The sequence below is a fragment of the Triticum aestivum genome, chromosome 7A (genome assembly GCF_018294505.1).
Source record: "Triticum aestivum cultivar Chinese Spring chromosome 7A, IWGSC CS RefSeq v2.1, whole genome shotgun sequence".
Classification (NCBI taxonomy): Eukaryota; Viridiplantae; Streptophyta; class Magnoliopsida; order Poales; family Poaceae; genus Triticum; species Triticum aestivum.
Genome location: NC_057812.1, coordinates 722904757 through 722928617, shown reverse-complemented (window position 1 = coordinate 722928617; position 23861 = coordinate 722904757). Strand labels below are relative to the sequence as shown.

General features: G+C 43.2%; 1 pseudogene; it reads right to left on the bottom strand.

The window, feature by feature from the left end:
* On the bottom strand, nt 1–9835 carry LOC123153876 (uncharacterized; annotated as a pseudogene).
* Between the last annotated feature and the right edge of the window lie 14026 nt (nt 9836–23861).

Genomic DNA, 23861 nt, shown 5'->3' with positions numbered 1-23861 from the left:
CCCACCTCTGTGAGAGAGTTGGCTGGTTGTTGAGCTCCGAACGACACTTTTCATCTCCAAAAAGCAATCGTTCAAATTCCAGATCTAGGAATTCATGATGTTGGACACGGTGGTCAACTACGTAGACGTGCCATATGTATCACTTCGAGAAAAATGAGTTATACTCCAAAGTGGTACTAGCTTTGGATTTCCAAATTTGTCGCTAATAAGGAATTCTCATTGCTGCCTGTGCTACCACCTTGTTCCTCTTCATCACGAATTTCCATCAACGACACTCCAGTTTTGTGTGCAACTACAAGCCTGCAGATAGATAAACGAACACATGCTTTTACTAATCTATAATCATAGGAAACGAAAAGGATGTAATCATGTAAATGACCACACCATCTATATAGCTAAGCATGCTAAGAAGGGGAAGTAAGAAAACTAATAAGAACTAGAAATATTGATTACCTTCCTGATCCCACCAAACATGCGAGACCCACAACCCATCCACTGTCATGAAAGTTATGTATTCTCTTGAGCCTGGAAAATATGAAGCACTCAGTAATTTACCATTATAGAGGCTAACCGGCATGTGCGTGTGCGCGCGAGTGCGCGCAATGTCATGTAGAGGTGCCATGTTCTCAAGGTGTGTGTGTGTGTGTGTGTGTGTGTGTGTGTGTGTGTGTGTGTGTGTGTTCGCGTGCGTGCGTGCGTGTGTGTGTGTGTGTGATAAGGACATACTCTAGTGGTTACCTGAAATCATTTGAGCTCCACGCGTGAACATCACCATCCTTTGTACCTGTAATTAGAACTGGGAGATTGGGATGGGAAACGACCTGAAAAACTGCAGACTCATGTTCAAGTGTATGAACGCACTCCTTCTTGTCCATGTCCCATATCTGATTTGAAAAAGAAAAAAGAAAAAAGAAACAAGGCACAGATATATTAGAAATGTTAGATGCATGTTGTATTAATGTACTTCCCAACATGATAGCCGACCTTGGCAGTCGCATCCCAAGAGCCACTAATCAAATACTGCTGACCATCACGCGTGAAGAAATCCAGGAAGTTCACTACATGCCTATGCCCAAACAGAGTATACTTGGATTTGTGAGAATCAAGACTCCAAACCTGAACACCAACCATAAGAGCTTCCAGTCAAGGTATAGTAGAAAATGAAACATACTCCGCCTTCATCATTGAATCAAAGATTGCTTAGCAAAGTAATAAGAGAGAGAAAGCAAAACCTTTATTGTAGCATCATGCGAAGCACTTGCAAAACTGTTGGTGTCCTCCGGGTTAAATTTTAGGGCCATAATAGCAGCCGAGTGCTCTTCAAATGTCTGTATGCAATTACGGTCCCAAAGCTTTATTTCGGTAGCACATCCTGACAGCACATACGGCTGGGTTGGATGAACGGCTAATGTACACCAAACATCTGCACGACCCAGAGCTCTGAAACTCGTGACTTTTTGCATTTCCTTTTCGTAGTTGTACACATGGACGACACAGTCAGATGACACTGCAACAAACCACCCCTTTCGTGCAATGAACTTCACATCCGTAACTGCAGTGAGAACGATCATCTTATTAGCATATCAGTGTACATATGGTGGAAGAAACTTATGTCGACAAACAAGTCAGAGAGCTTGCCAGGTTCTGCTGAGACCTTAGTCAAACCGGCCACTTTCTGCCAGTAAACACAACTGACTAAATTGTTAGTCCAATGTAAGCAAATATGACCTAAATACACACTCAACAACTGCTGAAATACTGCCATGAGAAAACAGTGGGTAAAAACATTTGCCATCTACCATCACCAAACACAGGCTTTTCCTGGTATTTGGCAATCAAAAGAAACTGTATATGCTCTTATGAATAAAATCAAAATTGCTTGGGCTGCGAGCATCTTTTTTGTACAGAGGGCACGAGGTAATAAATTTCTTTCTTTGTCTTAAATAGTAACTACCAAAGCAATACAGTAACTTGCCTGTGTGTCATAGTTCCATGTCTTAACATTCCCAAGTGAGGTACCCACTATAATCCTGTATGATAAGAAGGTATTAAATGCAGGATAATCGCAACTAGTGCATTCACTTGAAAAGGAGGTTTAGGCCTCCTTTGGTTCATAGGAATATTGTAGGAATTGCAAAGGAAGAAACTTTGTAGGAAAAATTCCTTTGGAGCCCTTTGGTTTGTAGGAATGGATTCCTATTCTTATGTAGGATAGGAATCAATCCTTCACATTTCAAAAAAAAAACATTGACCAAGACTCAATGGAAAAATTCCTATCCTATGCATCAAATGACATCTCTTTATCTATAGGATTTGAGATGCATGTCATCTCACTTCCTATGATTTTTCTATTCCTATACTATTCCTATCATATGAACCAAAGGAGGCCTTAATATTCAAATGCCCATATTATTCTATGCACTTACAACCGCTCTTTCTGATGTGCATCTATGCAATAGATTTTCCCAGCTGTATCATCTATGATCTGACCAAGCAAAATTCATGTGAACATTTGAGAAACCACCCCCAAGATGGAGGATCTGGGAAGAGAGGAAAATGAAAATCCCAAAACCAATACCTGTATTAAAGGTGGCATTGTCTGCTGTGTTGTTAGTGCATCAAAGAAGAAAAACAAAAGGAAGCATCAGTACAATTCGCTAAAGCATCAGTAAAAGAAAATCAAAATATAAGTCACAAGACCACAAAATGTATATTGTAAACTATATTTTCTGTTCGTGATTTTACATAATAAAAAGTATTTTTTTACAATCGATATATATTTTCTTACATTCTCGTTTGACTACCGACATCAGGAAAAATTACGAGAAGTAAAAATATGGTTCAGTGATGTAAAAATAGAGGGGGTGAACAATAACTATTCTTCACCCTGGTGATGAATAGTCTGACCCTACAAGTATAAGGGGACTACTGTGATTATATGGACGTATCAAAATAACTAAAAAAAAGAATTTGATCTAGAAGTATATTAATTTGGCATTCCAACTACAATCAAAGATCATTTGCACCGACCACTAATTAGATAGACAAAGTTGTGTAAGTTAATATTCTTAGAATGACGCACCTCATTGGCATCAAAAACCACATCCAAATGCACCTCATCAACCATGGTGTCCGCCTCTTTAATGAGCTTGTTTGTAGTTATATCCTCAATTGCAAGGCCATCAATCATCACTTTGGTCCACACAGTAGATTCATTGGCACGATCTGTGAGGGCATTGCCCTGCGGATGCAATGTTATTCCAACATTACACTTTGGATCGTGGCGTGATAATGCCTTTCTGTGGGTGGGTGCAGTATGCAGGGGTCTTACACCACTGGTAACCAATACTAGTTCACATATCCTAACTGAACAAAAAAAATTACTCGAAATATCGGACCCCGAAAGCTATAGTTTCCCTTTCTGAAATTTGTCTTCATTACTTTTCTGATATTGTTTGCTTTTACTTGCACCATTATTCATTACACACAGGTTTCATTTGTATCGGCTGATAATTAACTAGACAAAGCATTGCAAAAAGTTTTATTTCTTAGATTAGCGATCCTAGTGGTTGTATCAGGTGTTGATGCGCGCACGCACACACACACACACACAACTGGTGAGACATATCAACAAACAAAATTATGACTTGTGATTTGTCAGCAAGAGTTAAATTTATTCCTATTGATTTAATACTTCTTGAAAAAGGAAAGAAGTGTAAGATAATCTAATCTACATATAATAGGACTACTGACTATATTGTGGTATTAAAATAATTGAAGAATCAATTTGATCGAGATGTTTATTAATTCGTCTCTCTAACTACAATGAATGATCATGCGTGCTCAATGCTAACTAAATGCAAAGCTTTGCAAGTTAGTATTCTTAGACAACTCACCTCACTGATTTTGTCACTTGCTTCTTGTGGCTCACTTACATCAAAAACCACATCTAAATTCACCTCATCAACCACATTCACTGTCTCTTTGATGAACATGCTTTTAGTAATATCCTCAAATGCAAAACCATCATTCACTTTGGTGCTCCACACAACAAACTCATTGGCACGCTGCATATCTATCGGCACATTGCCTTGCGCCTGCAGTGTTATTTCAATGTTACACTTGGAACGTGGTGGCATAATGTCTTTCTGCGGTTGTGTGTTGTATGACTTGGGGCTCATATTTTGGACATTGAAGGCAATGTAAGAGTCCGTCTCATTGGTTAGCTGAATCTCGCAGGACATCTGTTTGTTAAGGGCAAAAGGAAAATGTAGTTTGAGTGGCTCAATTCCAAGCATATCATCCTCCTCTAGGCAAGAGCTTATCTGCAAGAAAAGTGCAGGACATGTGTGTATTCAGTATGATAAAGATACATGGCCAGGGACATTCAAGAGTTTACCTCCCCAAATGTATATTCGTTGGCATTGTTGATTTCCTCATTTACAACTTCCATGTGGCTGATATCATTTATTATATCCCATATAAAGGGCCGCTTGGATGGTTCACGTTCTTGGCAGAGTAACCCAATTTCGATGCATTTTGCTACTTGTTGGTAGACCAATGGTGTTTCCTTTCCAGATTTTTTCCATCTGTGTCTCCATCTCCTAAGTACCTGTCATCCCACAAAATATGGCTTAAATAGAATAAATCAAAGAGTTTAAAAAAATAACCTCGAAAGTGATGGGACATGATGACTCGTACCACAAAACCCTTGTATGCGTCTCTCTCCTCTACACATAGTTAGATGCAGGTGCTAGATGCCTAGGATCGATGCAAAAAGTCTATCATCAAACACGTAAGCTCCTAATATCTTTTCCCAAATGAGCATCCCATGTGTTCTTTTTGCTTCAAGAGAGATGAAAAAGGCTTGATACATAAAAAAATCATAGAGATAAATGTGGATGACCATATAGATGGATTTTCTCGTTGCATGCACGTAGTGAAGGTGTGGGTACTGATTCGTCCTTCTGGGAATTGTTGATTTTATATATAACCTACTTTTGTGTTTAATCTAAACTATGTTTTTAATCTTATGCAAACTATTTTGATTATAGGAATTATATCTGGTGCAAATATGGTTGTATATATGTAGCCTTTTGATGCAGGTGCAAATATGGTTGAATATATCTCGTTGTATATATGTACTTGAACAATCTTTTGATAGTAGGATAAAATTGGCTTTATGCAAAATAAAATTTAGAGCTTTCCATTTTAGCCATATCCTTGCATATAGATGATAGGTCTCACTTGGGTGTCACTTGTCGGTACACTCAATATACTGACCTGCATGACTGCAACTTATCATGTCAAAGATTTTATATGACGAGTAACGGATGCGACGTAGGGTTACGATGTCCATACTCAACTTTGTCAGTGGCGCTGATGGGACTCCATAGTTTTATTTGTTATTTTTTGCTGTGTGAACTAGCCTGTGGGCTATGAGGTAATAAATACTCTGGATTTACGTTATATTCTTACATGTGATTTTTTTGTGGTATTTTATCAAGTACTGTTTGTGCTAGCTACTAAGATTTAGTTCAGATAGTAGCATAGTGACCACAGGGATTCAGATACTACCATATCTGGGTCGTTACACATTCTCCCAAAAATACGGCAACCAAGGAAAACACATATTGGACGCTTGGTCATTTTATTTACTTCAAGCCCGCACGCTAGGGCACTCGTTGACTCAAACCCTTAAGAATTCAAGAAGAATAATCTATTACTTGAACTAACACTACTACACCGACATACAAAAAATACTATTAACACTACGAGACTAACATATAAAAACCATAGAGATGCGGGTGACCACCGAGATGGACTTGGGGTGGTGGAGGAGGCGCCGCACAAGGTAGTTGAGGGGGGAATGGCTTCTAGCGCCCATAGTCAGGGCGAATCCCTAGCCAGGACACGCACATGTGTGTAGAGGGGAAAGAGGAAGTTGGAGCCGACATCAAGGTTGATAGTTTATGCCGTGCAATTGAATCACATCTCACCAGAAAAGCCAGAGAGAGGAAGTTGGAGCCCTCTAAGTAGGGGGTACATCAATGAAACGGTTCTTTCGACAAGAGGCCTTAGGCAAAATCTCACTTACAGAACCCCCCCCCCCCCCCGCCAGGGCATCCTTGCTCGTGATGAGCCCCCTGTAGGCTAGGAGGCCAATGCCTTTTTCAGTGTATGTGGACGTTGGAAATGGTCTTCTTGACATGGAAAGCTTGTCATTGCAGGACCAAGTGTCATTGGGCGCCCCATGTCATGCCCATTTACAAGTCAACAGCAAGATGAAGAATTAACCATGATGCCTTGGTCTATTTCCCGCATCGAAGCTCCGTGTGGTTACATCCATCAATACCCTATTCATGCCCAAAACCCCAAGGTTTACAAAGAGATTGTAAGACGTGGGGTGCGTGAAACTAGGAATAAATACACACGGTGTGAACAAGATCTTTCAGAGATGTCATATGGGTCGTGTCATCATCATTTTGACTGGATAGGATGGAGTTTGCTTCAACCATATGCGAGATTATCTCAATAACAAAACAAATTTCTAGGAAAGTGTGCAAGAGGACAACCACAATTGAAGTTATGAAACATCTGTCAAGCTTTAGCGAATCTAGTGTTTTAGCCATCCGTCCACATACATCCTTGCAATCACCCCCAAAAGATACAAGATCTTCAAGGCAGGACGTAGAACTTTTACCCATGTTGGGGGCCTAAACCTATGTAGATCTGTCTCTCGTATCATCATTCTCATCAGTGCATCGCCCACGGGATCTTGTGTCAACCCTAGTCCCTCAATTTTTACTTGACTATGTAGAAACGACTGACCCAAATCATGCACTGATACCGGTGCCACATGGCTTAAATATAAATGTTTCTAGCCATCATATGAAGCTACCATGTGTTGGCACCGATTTAAAACGGTGGAACGAGTGATATGGAACTCAATATGGTGAGCTGCTAAAGCGTTTACATTCTGGTGATGTGCTGGTTTTTGAGTAAGACCATCACGTTGCTTATATTTTCATTCTAAATATGTTCTTATACTAGATAATCCATCCAACACTGTAATATGCAAATTAAGTAGGATTATTAAGAAAATGGTAACCAATATGCAAGGTAGAAAGTTAGGATATTTCTACAAAAAAGATTGTCTGCATGGCGAGATAGAACCCTCTTACAGTGTTGCTATTATTGAGGATCTCCTTTCCTCCCGTCACTAGCTCGATGATTATTTTGCCCAAACTGTACATGTCTGATTTGAATGACATATTTCCTTCAGATATGTACTCTGGAGCACAATATCCTCTGCAAAAAGGTCGGCATTTCAATGTATTACAGCATCAGAAAATGTGAAAGAAGATGCCGAGAAATTATGTTGTTTTGATGCATAGCTTACAGTGATCCGAGACGGTCTTCACTCATGGTTTTTGACTTTTCATCAAGTCTTGATAAACCGAAATCTGTGATTTTCGGCACCATATCATTATCTAGTAGTATATTGCCAGGTTTCAAATCCATATGATATATGTGCTTCTCCGTGTGCAGATGATGCAAACCTTCACAGATTCCTCTAATTATTCCATAGCGTGTATTCCATTCCAGTCCTCTTAATTCATCTACATAATGCAAAAAGTAACAGTGAGCCATAAAAGTTTCCATCATTTGATTTGTGCATGCGCTAAATTGCATTATGAATGTATATATCACATCTTGATCATGGAAAATAAAGATAAGTTAGTAAAGATAAGAGCTTGTTGCAAGAATGACGTACCAGTAACATACTTTTGTAGACTTCCATTGCTGATATACTCAAAACAGAGTAGTCTTTCTCTTACCTCAGCATAAATATGTCGTTTTGATCCTGCAATTTGTATGGCTATCTGATCTGTGCTAGCACAGAAGCCAAGAAAGCGTACAACATTTTTATGTTTAATGTTCAACAGGCTGTCAACTTCTCGATAAAATAAAGTCTCATTGATTGAATGACTGTTCCTTATCCTCTTTACAGCAATGTTCCCATTACGAAGCACTCCCTGTTTAACTTCTCTTGTGAGCATTCAAAAAGTGTTTAGCTGAATTTGAAGATACTGTGCAAGAAAGATAATACAGAAGTTTGGGATGCAGCGACGGAAGCCCCTTTTTTCCCGAGAGAGCACACCTAATGTTACAGTACAATTGCACCACCACACATGCACATATATGCTAGGAAAAAGGTTTGTAGCTCCATGACAACCTTAAGGCGGTTCCATTTTCCGAATTGATGTTGGATACTATGTTCGACCCTAGGAACAGAATTCCGTAATATACGACACAAAGAATATACCCGGTTGTCTGACTTCAATATATACCAGATACTGCTAGAATCAAGTGGCATCTTGCAGACGAATGTAACATCTATATATGGTATTTACTAGTTGGCAACACCGATTATCTTCTATATCTAAATAGCTAGCCCCCACTAACATATTTCTCTCAACATGCAAGCATGCCACATCATCAAGTAACATGCATGGCAAAAGGCCCACCACAACATGCATTCATGCACATGAAAATGTCCACCTCAACATGCAAACATATATTAGATATTTTACAATACATTAATCAAACACAATAAAGCGTATGGATTTGCAATTTTAGTTTACGTAGTATCACTATTCACGTTCCATAGAAAACACATATCATCGAAATGTATTGCAAATATTCCCGCAACAACGTGCGGAGTATCATCTAGTTAACATAGTTTTGCTAACTCGAGGACTGCTCAAGCCAATATAACAATTCCAAGTGCGATCTCTAGATATCATATGCCTAATTTATGGTTAAAAAGCAATTTACCTTATAAACAGTTGCAAATCCACCGTGACCGATTTCTCGATCATCCGAGAAATTTTCTGTGATATCCTTCAAAAGTGCGAGTGATAGATTTGTCGGCTTCTCTCTTCCATCAAGTATACGCTCCAGGACCTCACGATCCATGTACGATGTATCTGATGTGCAATCAGTTTGACAGTATGCAGTATCAACATTAGCAAAAAGAGGTTTGTTTCAGATCAGCGCTATTTAAGGCAGCATATGGTATTTTAGAACAATTGTCTATAGTAAATCGTTCGTGCACCGACCATTATTTAAGGCAACTGTATTCTACCTTTTGTGATCTTCAACGAAATAAGGAAACGCAAATGTGCAGTGCAATAGTGGGCGCCTGAGTTTATGCTTTACATATTTATGCATTTGAAGAAATCCATTCAAGTTTATTTGTGTGCATCATGTTAAAGCTTATGCACCCACAATCAAGGGCCGAGGCAGGTCCTGGGCAAAATCCTGTAGAAAGCCCTAGTGCAAGGCCCAAAAACTCTACCGAAGACTTATTATTGGCGTTTTTTCTGACCTTTGATGTGCTCACGATGGAATCAAGTTAGTTGTGGAGATTTTACTTGTTCCACTAAGCCGGCCACAAAAATTAATTCCAAATGCAGCTAATGTATGCATTCCTTTGAGATAGGACGATTAATTGCAGCTTTTTTTTTCTTTACGTCTAAGTATTACTCCCTCTGTCTCATATTAACTTTCGGTCAAACGGAGTTAATCCTTCGAGCTTGTGGATGAATAATACGCCTTCCTCCATTCTATCCCTTATTGAACAATGTATCCTTATTTGATATCAAATAAAAACCACCATGATGGCACTGCCTCAAAAAAAAACTTTCTAAATTTTAATTGCAAAGTTTGTGCCTCTCCTTACCATGTTCTTCACAAAGCCAGCAATGGGAGATCCCGTTGCCGGTAAAACAGAGGCGGTCACGGTGTTGTTGCTTTCTAAGATCCACATCTTGCTATATATGCCGAACCACTCAAGTGGACTGAGACGGTGTTAGCTGATGGAAGTTGGTTGAGAAGATGGTCCCTTGTTTGGTGTTGATCCTAGAGTAGTAGATACACTCTTTTATTTTGTTTTGCTTTGTTATGTTGAACTTCTCTAAGGCTAGTAATCCCCTCAGACAGTCTGGCAGGTTCGACACATGTTTTCTCAGCTTTGCAAGTTCGAGACCAATGTGCACATTTGTGCAAGTTCATAGATTTTTTTTCACTCTTGAGGAGCCTACACTTTTGAGATAAGAAAACTAATCACATTCTCCCCTCTTTATTTACATCTTAAAGTATTAGCTTTCTAGTACTTTGGGTTTTAATTGCAAGGTTTGTGCCTCTCCATGTTCTTCACATGGAGAGGAGGTCAGGGTGTCGTTGCTCTCTTAAGATCCAGAAACTGATATGCCCTAGGGCATCCCCGATCCCCTAAATTTTAAAGGAGTAAACAGCCGAGTAAACGAGCAGATATGCTCCTTAAAAAATGGCCGTTCCTAGCCGACCCCTTAAATTTAACGGAGCAAAATTTTATTTGGCTTAAGCATTTCATGAAACACTTGCTATGCAGCAAGCAGCGATGATGGTGACCACGCCATCAACGTCGGAGAGCATGTCGGACACGCATGTCGCAGTAGGTCACGTGCCCGGTCACCATGCATTGTCGGTGCTGCCGATCACCGTCGTGTCTAGCCTTTGGCTGCCCCGACAGAGCGAGGGATGGCGGCGTCCAGGTTCACGTCGCCAGTGTTTTAGTAAGTTAGAGCAGCAGGGGGCCAGGGATGGAGCTCCAGTGCTTCCGCGACAGAGCGAGAATAAGACTAGTGGTGGCGGCGGCTGCGGAGACGAGCGAGCGCTGGCGGCGGCGACGACAATGACAAGCGAGCTTTGGCGGCGGCGAAGAAAGAGGATTAGGGATTTGGTAGACGGGATTCACAATTTGCTACCTGGGATTGTGCTTTGAGATTCGTTTATCCAGGTGTCAGGCGCTGGGCAGGGTCTCACGAACGACAGCGTACGACCTGGTCGCATAAGATTTTCGACGTAAAGCCGGGATCTACCACTACGAAGATCTACATGCACTACGGCGTGAAGCGAGGGGGCTGGAGTACATACTCTACATGCACAACGACGTGGAGTGCATGCGCGTGGCGGACTTCGGGCTGGCACGCCGGAGCCGGGACGGGCAGTCGCACCTGACAACGCGCTGGAGGTGATGAGCGGCCCGCCCACGCTGGACCTCGCGGAGCCATCCCGGATGGTGCTGGTCACGGACTGGGCGTGGACGCTCGTCAAGGCCGCCCGGACGAGGGAGGTGCCGGGGGGCTCTGCTTCGGGAGAAAGATTGCCGGGCGACCGTGGCGGCCATGGAGAGGTTCGTGCTCGTCGGTCTGTCGGTCGCAGACGAGAAGGTATCCACCAGCATGCGCCTGCGCCTGACGAGCGAAAAGGGCCGCGAGGTCGCCGACGAGGCCCAAAGCCGCCGTCGAGGGAGTACTTGACAAGGGGGCTTCACACGAGTCGCCAGGTGGCCACGCACACGAAGGAAGTTTTCACTCCAACCCGTCACGGAGGAGTATTTTTATGAGATAGGGAGGCTGTGGAGTAAAAATTTACCCCTCTAACGATTATAAGGGATCGGCTAAGTGCTGGCTAGAGGATAAAAAAATGATTTTACTCCTCTAAAGCTTTTTAGAGTATCGTCAAGATGCTTTCACAAAGTTGTGGACCAAGAGGATGTTGGTTGGTTGATGTCCGTTGAGCTGAAAAGATGCTCTCTTGTTTAGTGTTGATCATAGAGTAGTACGTATATTTGGTTCTGTGGGGCCTTAGCATGATAACTTTTCAACTATTTACAACAAGTTTTATCGACTCCAGCGAGAGAGGGGCGATGACGGCGGCATTGCGTTCGGCTCGCTTCAGCGTTTGTAGTCGTCACTATGTAGTCTACATATCTGGATGCAATTTTTATTATTTTTGGTTTCCGTTGTACTATCATAATTGAAAATGAATAGATTAATTTTTTAAGTACTACGTACCCTCCTTTCTTTTGCTCATTTTATTATGTTCAACTTTTCTAGAGCTTATCCCCGAAGACATCCTAGCTTTCTATAACACTAGATGGAACAAACTTCTCTATGTAATTTTTTTTTTGCGGGAGTTCTCCATGTGCAATATGTAATACATATCTGCTTCATAACTAAGAAGCTACTTAGCAAAGTTGTGTTTTTTTTCAGATCAGAAGTGTCAAGATAGAATTTAAAAGAACATATACAAACTGTATTAATCGACATGAAAAATATTTGACAAGTAAATGGCTGGAGTACTAACCTGGAGGCTCAATCAGCCAGGATGGGGCTAGCTACTAAAGAAACATCCAAGAAGAGAGGAATAGCAAGATGAGACATGATCCACCTACCAGCAGCTAGTTGGGTTTATAGACAGAGCCATTAAGTGTGGGCGATATCAGGTGGGTGACTAAGTCCAAGTTTGGATGCAATGTAATTAAAAGGACTAAACGACTTACCGTTATAGAAAGTCAAGGTCCTTTTAGCAGTGCATGATGCATCATCCTTATCACAATTGTTACTTTTTGTAACATTCGGCAGTCTAGAAACTAGTATGCGAGCGCTAAGATTTGCCAACATTCTAGCTTTCTATAACACTGGACATTCTAACTTTCTATAACAACGGTAAATTATTGATCTTGGACACACGTGAGCCATTTAAACCAGAAAGAAGGGAGTACCTTCGATCGAGATCAAATTGAGTTGGCGACTTCTTTTATGCCTCAACTCCCTCCTCAATCGTTGATTAAGAAAAAAGCACCACATTGTTCAGGTTTATTAGTCTTCGTCGTATTTTAGGTCAAATTTTGACCATAAATTTAAGTCATATGCTAAAAAATATTGTAGGATCCATATTTAAAAGTAGTTTCCAAAGTACTATTTTCTATTACATATAAATCACATTTTCCAAGTTAAATCTATTGACCCCAAATACGAAGAGGCTCTACTTGGCCACTATGCCAGTTAATAAATTATTTATTCCTAGTGCAAAGGTCATGGCATTGGGTGGAGGTGGAAGAAGACATCAATGAAGGATGATCGTAACACCAATTAATAAATTATTGATTCCTATAGTGCGATCATGACATTGGGTGGAGGTGGAACGGTCGTAGCAATATCCTTGCAGTCAATGTAGGTCACTCTTTTCTTATTGGACCGGACTAACTGGTGATCGTTTCAATTATAGGGACAAATACGAATGACCCGTTTTCTACCCGGTCGCTATCATATGTCCCGCGCATGCGCATGCCCACTGATTTTCTCCCTTCTTCCGAAAACCGCATGTCCCAACACTAAATCACCGGTGTTTTTCGCCGTGTTCATTTCTAGTCACAAAAGAAATATAAAAAATAAATGAAGTGCTGGAAGGAGGACTTGAACCCAAGTCTATTGAATAGCTACTAGCCAAATAACCAACTCAACCACCTTTACTTGTTGTCCACCATACATGAAAAAAGGGTATTTGGCCCCTTCTTCTTCCTACCATGTTAGCAAAAGAGTTAATTTTTGCTTTGATAACTTTGGCATGAGCATCCTAGTAACTTTAACATGAGCCTCCTGATACCTATAACATGAGAAAACCGATAACTATAGCATGAGATGACCGGTAACTTTACACATAGGTTATTATGGCATGTTTCAATAACTTTTACCCCGGTGGAAGTTACGAAAATGTTTTAGCGTAAGTTATGATATTTGTGGTGCTTAGATTACCATGTAATTTACACATGAGTCAATGGGGATATAATTCAACAACAACAAAAATCTCCGGGTCAAAGTTATCATGGTGTTTATACGCAAGTTATCAAGTCTATGGTGCGTAAATTACCATACCAGTTACACATGAGTTACCGGGGTATGTTCAACAACTACCCTCCCCCCGAGAGGAAGTTGCCATGGTGTTTGAACGTAAGTTATCATGTTTGCGGTCCATAAATTATCATCCTATTTACACAGAATATACCGGGGGTATGTTTCAACAAAACATTTCCTTGGGTCAAAGTTACCATGGTGTTTATACATAAGTTATTAGGTCTAGAGCGCGTATTACCATGATGTTTACACATAAGTTACCAGGGATATGTTTCAAAAAATTATTTCCCTAGATTAAAGTTGCCATGTTGTTTATACGTAAGTTATCCGGTCTGTGGTGCATAAATTAACATCTTATTTACATGGAAGTTATAGTGGTATGTTTCAACCTCTTTTTTATTCAGGTGAAAATTATCATGTCGTCTATACATAAATTATCAGGTCCATGGTGCATAAATCACCATGTGAGTATATAAAAGTTACCTGGGGTATGTGTCAATAACTCCTCAAGGTCAAAGTTAATATGGTGTTTAAATTTGTACGTATGTTATCAAGGTTGTGGTGCGTAAATTACCTTTTACACAGAGAATTACCGGGGTATATTTGAAACAGTGTTTGGAATTAATATTCATGCACTAATAAGAAGGGATGAATGGTCAAATAGTGTTTTTTCTTTCAACTAGAACCAAACAAGGGGGAGTTGGCAAATGGGCTAAGAGATTAGTGTTGAAGTCTTGAGTTTAATTCTCGGCTTCAGCGTGAATTTTTTGCCTACAAAACTGCAAACGTACTCTGCGTCAACATCAAGTATGAAAACTGCTATCATGAAGGGAAAAATAATCATGGTTAATGCTCACCTGCCCATGCCCACGCAGAAATTAAGATTCCCATTAAGAGCGCAAATTAGGATCACACAAAATCATGATCCCAAAAGCGATAGGTAAATGATTGTGATGGGATGACCAACCGACACTCGGTCGGTCGCTCTCGCTTGCACGCGTGCGATGTGGGGGACATGTGTCGCTATCTCCCTTGACCTTATCCCTTCGCTGGAAATTAGGAGTCCCACTAAGAGCACAAATTAGGATCACATAAAATCATGATCCCATTAAAAGCGCTAGGTAAATGATTGTGATGGGATGACCAACCAAGCACTCGACCGATCGCTCTCGCTCGCAGGCGTGCGATGTGGGCCACAGATGTCGCTATCTCCCCTTGACCTTATCCCTTTGCTGGTTGTGATGCTCTCCTCCACTTCTTTTCTTCTTCCTCCATCCACACATCTCCTTCTCTATCTCTATCTCTATATTCTCTCAACGAGGAAGTTGTTGCCTTGCGCGCCACTGCTGCAAGCTGTTATCCCTCGTGCGTGCCCCCGGTTCAACAACATTGTGCCCAATCCCCCCCTCTTCTGATGCAAGGCGTTGCTCTCGCCACGTGTTGCCATTGCTACAAGTGAGGGAGGCCATGGACGACGAGCTGCTCCCCCCGCGAGCTCGACGCGACAACGCTCGCACACCCCTACGGATGCAACACCTTTTTTTCAAGGCGGCGTGCTCCTGCTATGGCTTTGTTTTTGATTTAGCTGATTGCAGCCTTTTTATTTGTTGATTCCAGCTTTTTATTTCACTCGTCACGACAATTTCATCAAGCAGCACCAACTTTTGATTCACCAATTTTTTCGCTCATAGTAGCATTTTGCGTCGCTAGTTCCAACTTTTGATTTCGCCGATCGCAGCAATCCCCTTTTTGACAGTAGCATCTTTTTTGATTCGCCAATTGTAGCATTTTATTTCGGCAGTAGTAGCTTTTTACGGGAGGATGTGGGATCAATGATGAATTTTTTGCTACAACCGGAGACACCTATTGCCATCGCGACTGTAAGCACAGGCCCGCGGAGTTGCAGCTAGCGGTGCTATATACTAGATAGGCAACGGTGTGTGCTTTAACGACGGGAGATTGCGACCTGCTGCAAGCGGTTCCTCGAGGGGGAGCTTTATCTGCATGAGCTCCGTCGAGCGACATCATTGGAGGTCTTGTGAGAGGCATCTGCCAGTCCGGCAAGGGGGCGTTGCCGGCCATGAAGCACAGCGGTGGTGATTTGGCGCGTGAATCACTCGTGGGCTGTGTGGGGATGAGAAACGGAGTATTATTTTGCATGGGCATTTTTTCTGCTGCGATGCATCCTAATCTAATGATTTTTATCGGTTGAATCGGAGGGCTTGCTCATGGCCAACCAAAATTTGGGCCGAGGTACCGACGGCTAGCACCGCTCAAAGTGCTAATTTTCACATGGCTGATATCCATGCGTGAACACAAAATCACGACCCCATTAAAAGCGTCAATTATCGCATGCAATCATGATCCCATTAAAAAGTGGCAATTATTCTCACGTTGAATCTCCTCTCAGTTTATGATGTCTACTACGCAATTTTTATTCTTGTAGACTCGGTTGGGCTTCAAACGCAGAGTTTTGTACGACAGTGGTAAATTTCCCAACTGGATGACCTAGGGTTTATCAATTCATAAGAGGTGTAGAATGAAGGTGGTCTTTCTCAAACAACCCTGCAATCAAAAATAAAAAATGTTTTGTGTCCCCAACACACCTAATACAATGGTAAATTGTATAGGTACACTAGTTCGGCGAAGAGATGGTGATACAAGTGTAGAATGGATAGTATAATAGGTTTTTATAATCTGAATAAACAAAACAACAAGGTAGCAAGTACCAAAAGTGAGCACAAATGGTATGTCAATGCTTAGAAACAAGGCATAGGACTCATAATTTCACTACTGCAATCTCTCAAGTGCTAACATAATTGAATCATATAACAATTTCTCAATGTGCGACAAAGAATCACTCCAAAGTTTTTATCAATAGCGAAAAGCATAAGATGAAATTGTTGTAGGTAGCGAACCATCTCAAAGTTATCATTTCTGATCAATCTATTGAGTAATCCCTATAAATGCCACAAACAACCCTAGAGTTCGTACTAAAATAACATCATAAGATATGCATCAATTAACTTTAATGTTATCTAGATACTCTAATGTCATCACAAGTATCCGTGAGTTAATTATTTGACATGCATGACATACATCAAGTGTTCCAAAATCCAAAAAACTCAATCCGATAATAATGAAACCTCGAAGAAAAAAACCTAATTCATCACAACAAGATAGAGAGTGAAGAACGCCACATGATCCAACTATATTAACAAAGCTCGTGGTACATCAAGAACATGAGAGAGAGAGAGAGAGCACATAGTTGCTAGAACATACCCTTAACCCTAAGGGTGAACTACTCCTCGTCATGGAGACCGTCAGGATGATGAAAATGGCCTTCAGTGATCTTTACCTCCTCCGGCATGGTGCCAAAAAAGGCCTCCAGATGAGAGCACTTGGTTACAAAGGCTTGCGGCGGTGGCGTGAAAGTTCTAGATTTCTTTTTGGGGGTTTATGCGTTTATAAGATTTTTCAGCGTTGATTTCATGCGTGTGGGACCCACAAGCTCAGACGACACCCCTATCTGAGGACTGCGAGATCGTTCAAATCTATATAAAAAGTATGGTTGGCCAAATAAATTTTTCGTTTCTTATTACTATCTTATTAGAAATGAAAACCCTGGTTTCACATAGAGCTCGCCAAAAGGGCCTGCCTGGCACGACACGGCCCGCCCACCTTAATCATGCATGGCATGACACGACCCGCCCACCTTAATCATGCATGGCACCTCATGACCCGTCGTGGCACGTTTAATAGTCAGGGCGTGCCGTGCCGGCCCGCGTACTGCAGCTTGCAGCCCAACCACGGCCCATGTGCTAATCGAGCTGGCCCACCAGCATGCCAGACATGTAGGCCCACCTCCTGTTTGGCATGTGGGGCTATTTCTACCTACTGGGCTGATATTAGGTCATATATCTTTCCTTAATAATAAAGTACAGACTGCTTCTGGTCGTCCGTCATTTAAATTGCCCTTAAAACTACCGTAAATTACCCATCATGCCACCCATAAGCGAAGAAAATGATTCATTTTTTTTTGTCAAAGTCGCAATTTGGTTCAGTTCTTAAAGGGCGAGACCCTAAAGGAATCACTACGACGTGTGAGATGTAGTGGCGAGACCCTTCTTTTCTCTCTTTATGCAGCATAGCTCTCCTCCCCAGCACGAGTCCATGGGCCGGCCCATGTTATATTATTTTAATTTGTTTTTTCTTTTTAAAATTAATTCAGGATTTTTTTAAAATTCTAAATTTAAAAAGTTGCGAGTGTTGAAAAAAATGTTCATGAAATCATAAAATGTTCAGGAATTCAAAAAAAGGTTCAGGAAATCATGAAATGTTCACGGATTCAAAAAATGTTGATGATTTAAAAAAGGTTTGAATATTATAAAAAATCACGATTTTTAAAAATATATTCAGCAAATATAAAACGTTCATGATTTGAAAATGACCATTTATTCAAAATATGTTCGTGAATTGGAAGAAAATGTCTATGAAATTTTAAAAAATGTTCACAGTCACACAATTTAGTGTTATCTTGAGCCATCATGACAAGCAAGCAATCCAACACACAAGCAAACAAGAGACGGGCAAGAAGAGGCAAATAGAGAAAGGGAGGGAGGATAGAGAGAGAGAGGGCGAATAAAATAGCAAGGGTGAAGTGGAGGAGAGGAAAACGAGAGGCAAATGGCAAATAATGTAATGCGGGAGATAAGGGTTGTGATGGGTACTTGGTATGTTGACTTTTGCATAGACCTCCCCAGCAACGGCGCCAGAAATCCTTCTTGCTACCTCTTGAGCACTGTGTTGGTTTTCCCTTGAAGAGGAAAGGGTGATGCAGCAAAGTAGCATAAGTATTTCCCTCAGTTTTTGAGAACCAAGGTATCAATTCAGTAGGAGGCTATGCGCGAGTCCCTCGCACCTGCACAAAGCAAGTAAATCCTCGCAACCAACGCGATAAGGGGTTGTCAATCCTCACACGGTCACTTACGAGAGTGAGATCTGATAGATATGATAAGATAATATTTTTGGTATTTTTATGATAAAGATGCAAAGTAAAATAAAAGGCAATGAAAATAACTAAGTGTTGGAAGATTAATATGATGAAGATAGACCTGGGGGCCATAGGTTTCACAAGTGGCTTCTCTCAAGAGCATAAGTATTTCACGGTGGGTGAACAAATTACTGTTGAGCAATTGACAGAATTGAGCATAGTTATGAGAATATCTAGGTATGATCATGTATATAGGCATCACGTCCAAGACAAGTAGACCGACTCTTGCCTGCATCTACTACTATTAATCCACACATTGACCACTATCCAGCATGCATCTAGAGTATTAAGTTCATAAGAATAGAGTAACGCCTTAAGCAAGATGACATGATGTAGAGGGATAAACTCATGCAATATGATAAAAACCCCATCTTGTTATCCTCGATGGCAACAATACAATACGTGCCTTGCTGCCCCTACTGTCACTGGGAAAGGACACCGCAAGATTGAACCCAAAGCTAAGCACTTCTCCCATTGCAAGAAAGATCAATCTAGTAGGCCAAACCAAACTGATAATTCGAAGAGACTTGCAAAGATAACCAATCATACATAAAAGAATTCAGAGAAGATTTAAATATTGTTCATAGATAAACTTGATCATAAACCCACAATTCATCGGTCTCAACAAACACACCGCAAAAGAAGATTACATCGAATAGATCTCCACAAGAGAGGGGAGAACTTTGTATTGAGATCAAAAAGAGAGAAAAAGCCATCTAGCTAATAACTATGGACCCGTAGGTCTAAGGTAAACTACTCACACTTCACCGGAGAGGCTATGGTGTTGATGTAGAAGCCCTCCATGATCGATGCCCCCTCCGACGGAGCTCCGGAACAGGGCCGAAGATGGGATCTCGTGGATACAGAAAGTTGCAGTGGTGGAATTAGGGTTTTGGCTCCGTATCTGATCGTTTCGGGGTACGTAGGTATATATAGGAGGAAGAAGTACGTCGGTGGAGCAACAGGGGGCCCACGAGGGTGGAGGGCGTGCCTAGGGGGTAGGTGCGCCCCCTACCTCGTGGCCTCCCTGTTGGTTGCTTGACGCAGGGTCCAAGTCTCCTGGATCATGTTCGGTGAGAAAATCACGTTCCTGAAGGTTTCATTCCGTTTGGACTCCGTTTGATATTCTTTTTCTTTGGAACCCTAAAATAGGCAAAGACATCAATTCTAGTCTGGGCCTCCGGTTAGTAGGTTAGTCCCAAAAATAATATAAAAATGGATAATAATGCCCAATAATGTTCAAAACAGTAGATAATATAGCATGGAGCAATCAAAAATTATAGATACGTTGAAGACATATCACTGCTACGGGCTGAGCAAGAACCGTTCTTTCCTACACATCAAAACCACAACGATAGTTCGTCAAGTTAGTGTTGTTTTAACCTTCTCAAGGACCGGGCGTAGCCACACTCGGTTCAACTAAAGTTAGAGAAACTGGCACCCGCCAGCCACCTGTGTGCAAAGCACGTCGGTGGAAACAGTCTCGTGTAAGCGTACGCGTAATGTCGGTCCGGGCCGCTTCATCCAACAATACCGCCAAACCAAAGTATTACACGCTGATAAGCAGTATGACTTGTATCGTCCACAACTCACTTGTGTTCTACTCGTGCATATAACATATATGCATAAACCTAGCTTGGATGTCACTATTGGGGAACGTAGTAATTTCAAAAAAATTCCTACGCACACGCAAGATCATGGTGATGCATAGCAACGAGAGGGGAGAGTCGTCCACGTACCCTCGTAGACCGTTAAGCCGAAGCGTTATGACAACGCGGTTGATGTAGTCGTACGTCTTCACTATCGACCGATCCTCAGTACCGAACGTACGGCACCTCCGCGTTCAGAACACGTTCAGCTCGGTGACGTCCCGCGAACTCACGATCTAGTAGAGCTCGAAGGAGAGTTTCGTTAGCACGACGGCATGGTGACGATGTTGATGAAGCTACCGTCGTAGGGCTTCGCCTAAGCACCGCTACAGTATGATCGAGGTGGATTATGGAAGAGGGGGTGTCGGTGTCAAAACTGGCGGATCTCGGGTAGGGGGTCCCGAACTGTGTGTCTAGGCGGATGGTAATAGGAGGCAGGGGACACGAAGTTTTACCCAGGTTTGGGCCCTCTTGATGGAGGTAAAATCCTATGTCCTGCCTGATTAATATTGATGATATGCGTAGTACAAGAGTAGATCTACCACGAGATCAGAGAGGCTAAACCCTAGAAGCTAGCCTATGGTATGATTGTATGTTATTGTTGTTGTGTCCTACGGACTAAAACCCTCCGATTTATATAGACACCGGAGAGGGCTAGGGTTACACAAGGTCGGTTACAAAGAAGGTGATATACATATCCGTATTGCCTAGCTTGCCTTCCACGCCAAGTAGAGTCCCATCCGGACACGAGACGAAGTCTTCAATCTTGTATTTCATAGTCCAACAATCCGGCCAAAGGTTATAGTCCGGCTGTCCGGAGACCCCCTAATCCAGGACTCCCTCAAGAGCCCCTAAACCAAGCTTCAATGACGATGAGTCCGGCGCGCAGTATTGTCTTCGGCATTGCAATGCGGGTTCCTCCTCCGAATACATCACGGAAGAATTTGAATACAAGGATAGTGTCCGACCCTGCAAAATAAGTTCCACATACCACCGTAGAGAGAATAATATTTCCGCAAATCTAATTTCCTGACTTGTTTTGGCAACACGACATTATGTCATGACCCGGTGATTATTCGAACCGTTTCCTTTAACTAGCCCTGCACATAACGCGAGGCAGTTTTTTGACACGTCTTGTCAAAGCAGAGATCGTGTCCCCTTATCACGGGATTCTCATCAATACGGGCGTGGGTAACCCAACCGCGCCATCGATTATGGCGCTTGGGGGATAAGCGAGTTTTACCAGGCTAGTGGGGCCGCATAGCTTCGTCCGCCCATATAAAGGGATAAGGATTCACCTTTTCATCCACACCTTCTTCCTCCTTTGCTCATCCATTTTCGCACACTCGAGCTCTAGCGCCCAAGTCCGCACTTCCCACCCCAACCTTCTCCAACCATGTCCGGAGCGGGAGGCAGGTGGATGGTCTCCTCCGTCACGGAGGGAAACATCAAGAAGCTGAGGAGAGCCGGATACCTGCCCGACGACATCGCGCACCGGATCCCAGATGAGGGGCAGCTCACCCCCACCCCCAGGCCCCATGAGAGGGTAGTGTTCCTTACCCATTTCCTCCGCGGACTGGGATTCCCTCTCCACCCATTTGTCCGGGGGCTCATGTTCTACTACAACCTGGATTTCCACGATCTGGCCCCGAACTTCATCTTCAACATCTTGGCGTTTATCGTCGTGTGCGAGGCCTTCCTCCGCATCAAGCCCCACTTCGGCTTATGGTTGAAGACCTTCAATGTCAAGCCGAAGGTAGTGGGCGGCTGCCAGGCGGAGTGCGGAGGCGCCATGGTGGGCAAGATGCCCAACGTTACATGGTTCGAGGGCTCCATTGTGGAGATCATAAAGGGGTGGCAATCGTGGTGGTTCTACATCACCGATCCGCGTGACCCTGCATGGGCAGCGGCCCCCGAGTTCTGATCTGGCATCCCCATGCGGCTCACCTCCTGGAAAGAGGAGGGCCTGTCCTGGGGTAGATCGAGAGAGCTGACCGGACTCCAATAATGTATTCAGAACATGGTGAACAAGAAGCTCAAACTCGTCAACGTAGTCCAGGTCATGCTCATCCGTCGGATCCTCCCGTGTCAACAACGGGCCTTCAATTTGTGGGAGTTCGACCCGGCCCAGCACCAAACTCTGAACAGGCTCTTCGATACAACACACGAGGATGCCTGGAAGGTGCTATTCAAGGGCGCCGAGGTTCCTCCTCCTACTACCGAGGATCGCAGATTCAGCGCGAAGCGCCAAGCCAGCACGGTAAGCTGTTTTACCTCTTACAGGATACTTTTTTTCATAGTTTGATTCTATGCGGGATCTAAGCTCCCGTTCCTTTGAAAGGACTGGCAGGAAACGGCCGGACAGATCGACTGTCCGGCTCCCTTGCCCGAAGGCCCATCGAACGCTCTCCTGACGGAGATGCTGACTCCGGCTCCTTACAAGGTGCCAGAGAAGACCAAGAAGGCCAAGGGAATCCGAAAGAGTTCCCGACGCCAAGTGTTATCGGACTCATCGTCCGATGACTCTGTGGCACACTCCTCCCCCGAAGACGAGGAGGAAGAATAAGATGCTCCCCCTTCAGTTGGGGGAGACAAGAAAAGGAAGGCCGCCCCAACTGGGGGGCCGAAGGGTCCAAGAAGGGAAGGACTCTCCTTCCGGACAGCTCCACCGCCGCCGCCGAAGGCGAAGACGAGTGGTTGCCCTGGGCCAAGCCCTTGGGGAGGTCGTAAGTATTCGGATACTAGAGTAACTCATAGCATTCCTTTGTCGCACTGCTTTCCCTAACGCCGGATATGATTATGCAGGCCGCCACGAGCCCGTATCGATGTATCGTCGGACGGCTCCCTGGGCTCGTCGGATATGGATAGAGATCCACTTCCGACCGCCACCTCCCCTTGCCCTGCGGACGACGCCGAGGTGTTGTCTCAAGAGGCACTGGGTCGAGGGGATATAGTCGCGCAGGCGCCTCAAGGCGACCTTCCGGACTCCGGGAGCCGAGGGGACAAGGCCCCTGAGGGCCCTGAATTCGGCCCTCAGCCGAACACCGCGCCGAAACCTCCAGCGGTTCCGGACTCGGGCAGGCGGCCTCCTTCTAAGAGGGGCAAGACGCCTGTGCCGGTGACCTCTGCCCATCCAGAGGCGCCGGACAATCTGCTGGAAGCGCTTCGCAGCGCTTCCATCGATGAGGAGCACCGTACTATTATGAGTGCGGTGGTCCAGAAGGTTCAGTCCGCCCAGAGCGGATTGACTGAAGCCTGTGACAGCCTTCTAACAGGCTTTGAGGTAAGTGTTAAAATATAGGAAAAATATTACCGCATAGACAGTAGCCCCTGATGCTTTGTTCGGTGTTTACAAAGAAAAGCCGAACAGAGGATCAAACAATATCGCAGGAGTCTAATATAAGTATGTTA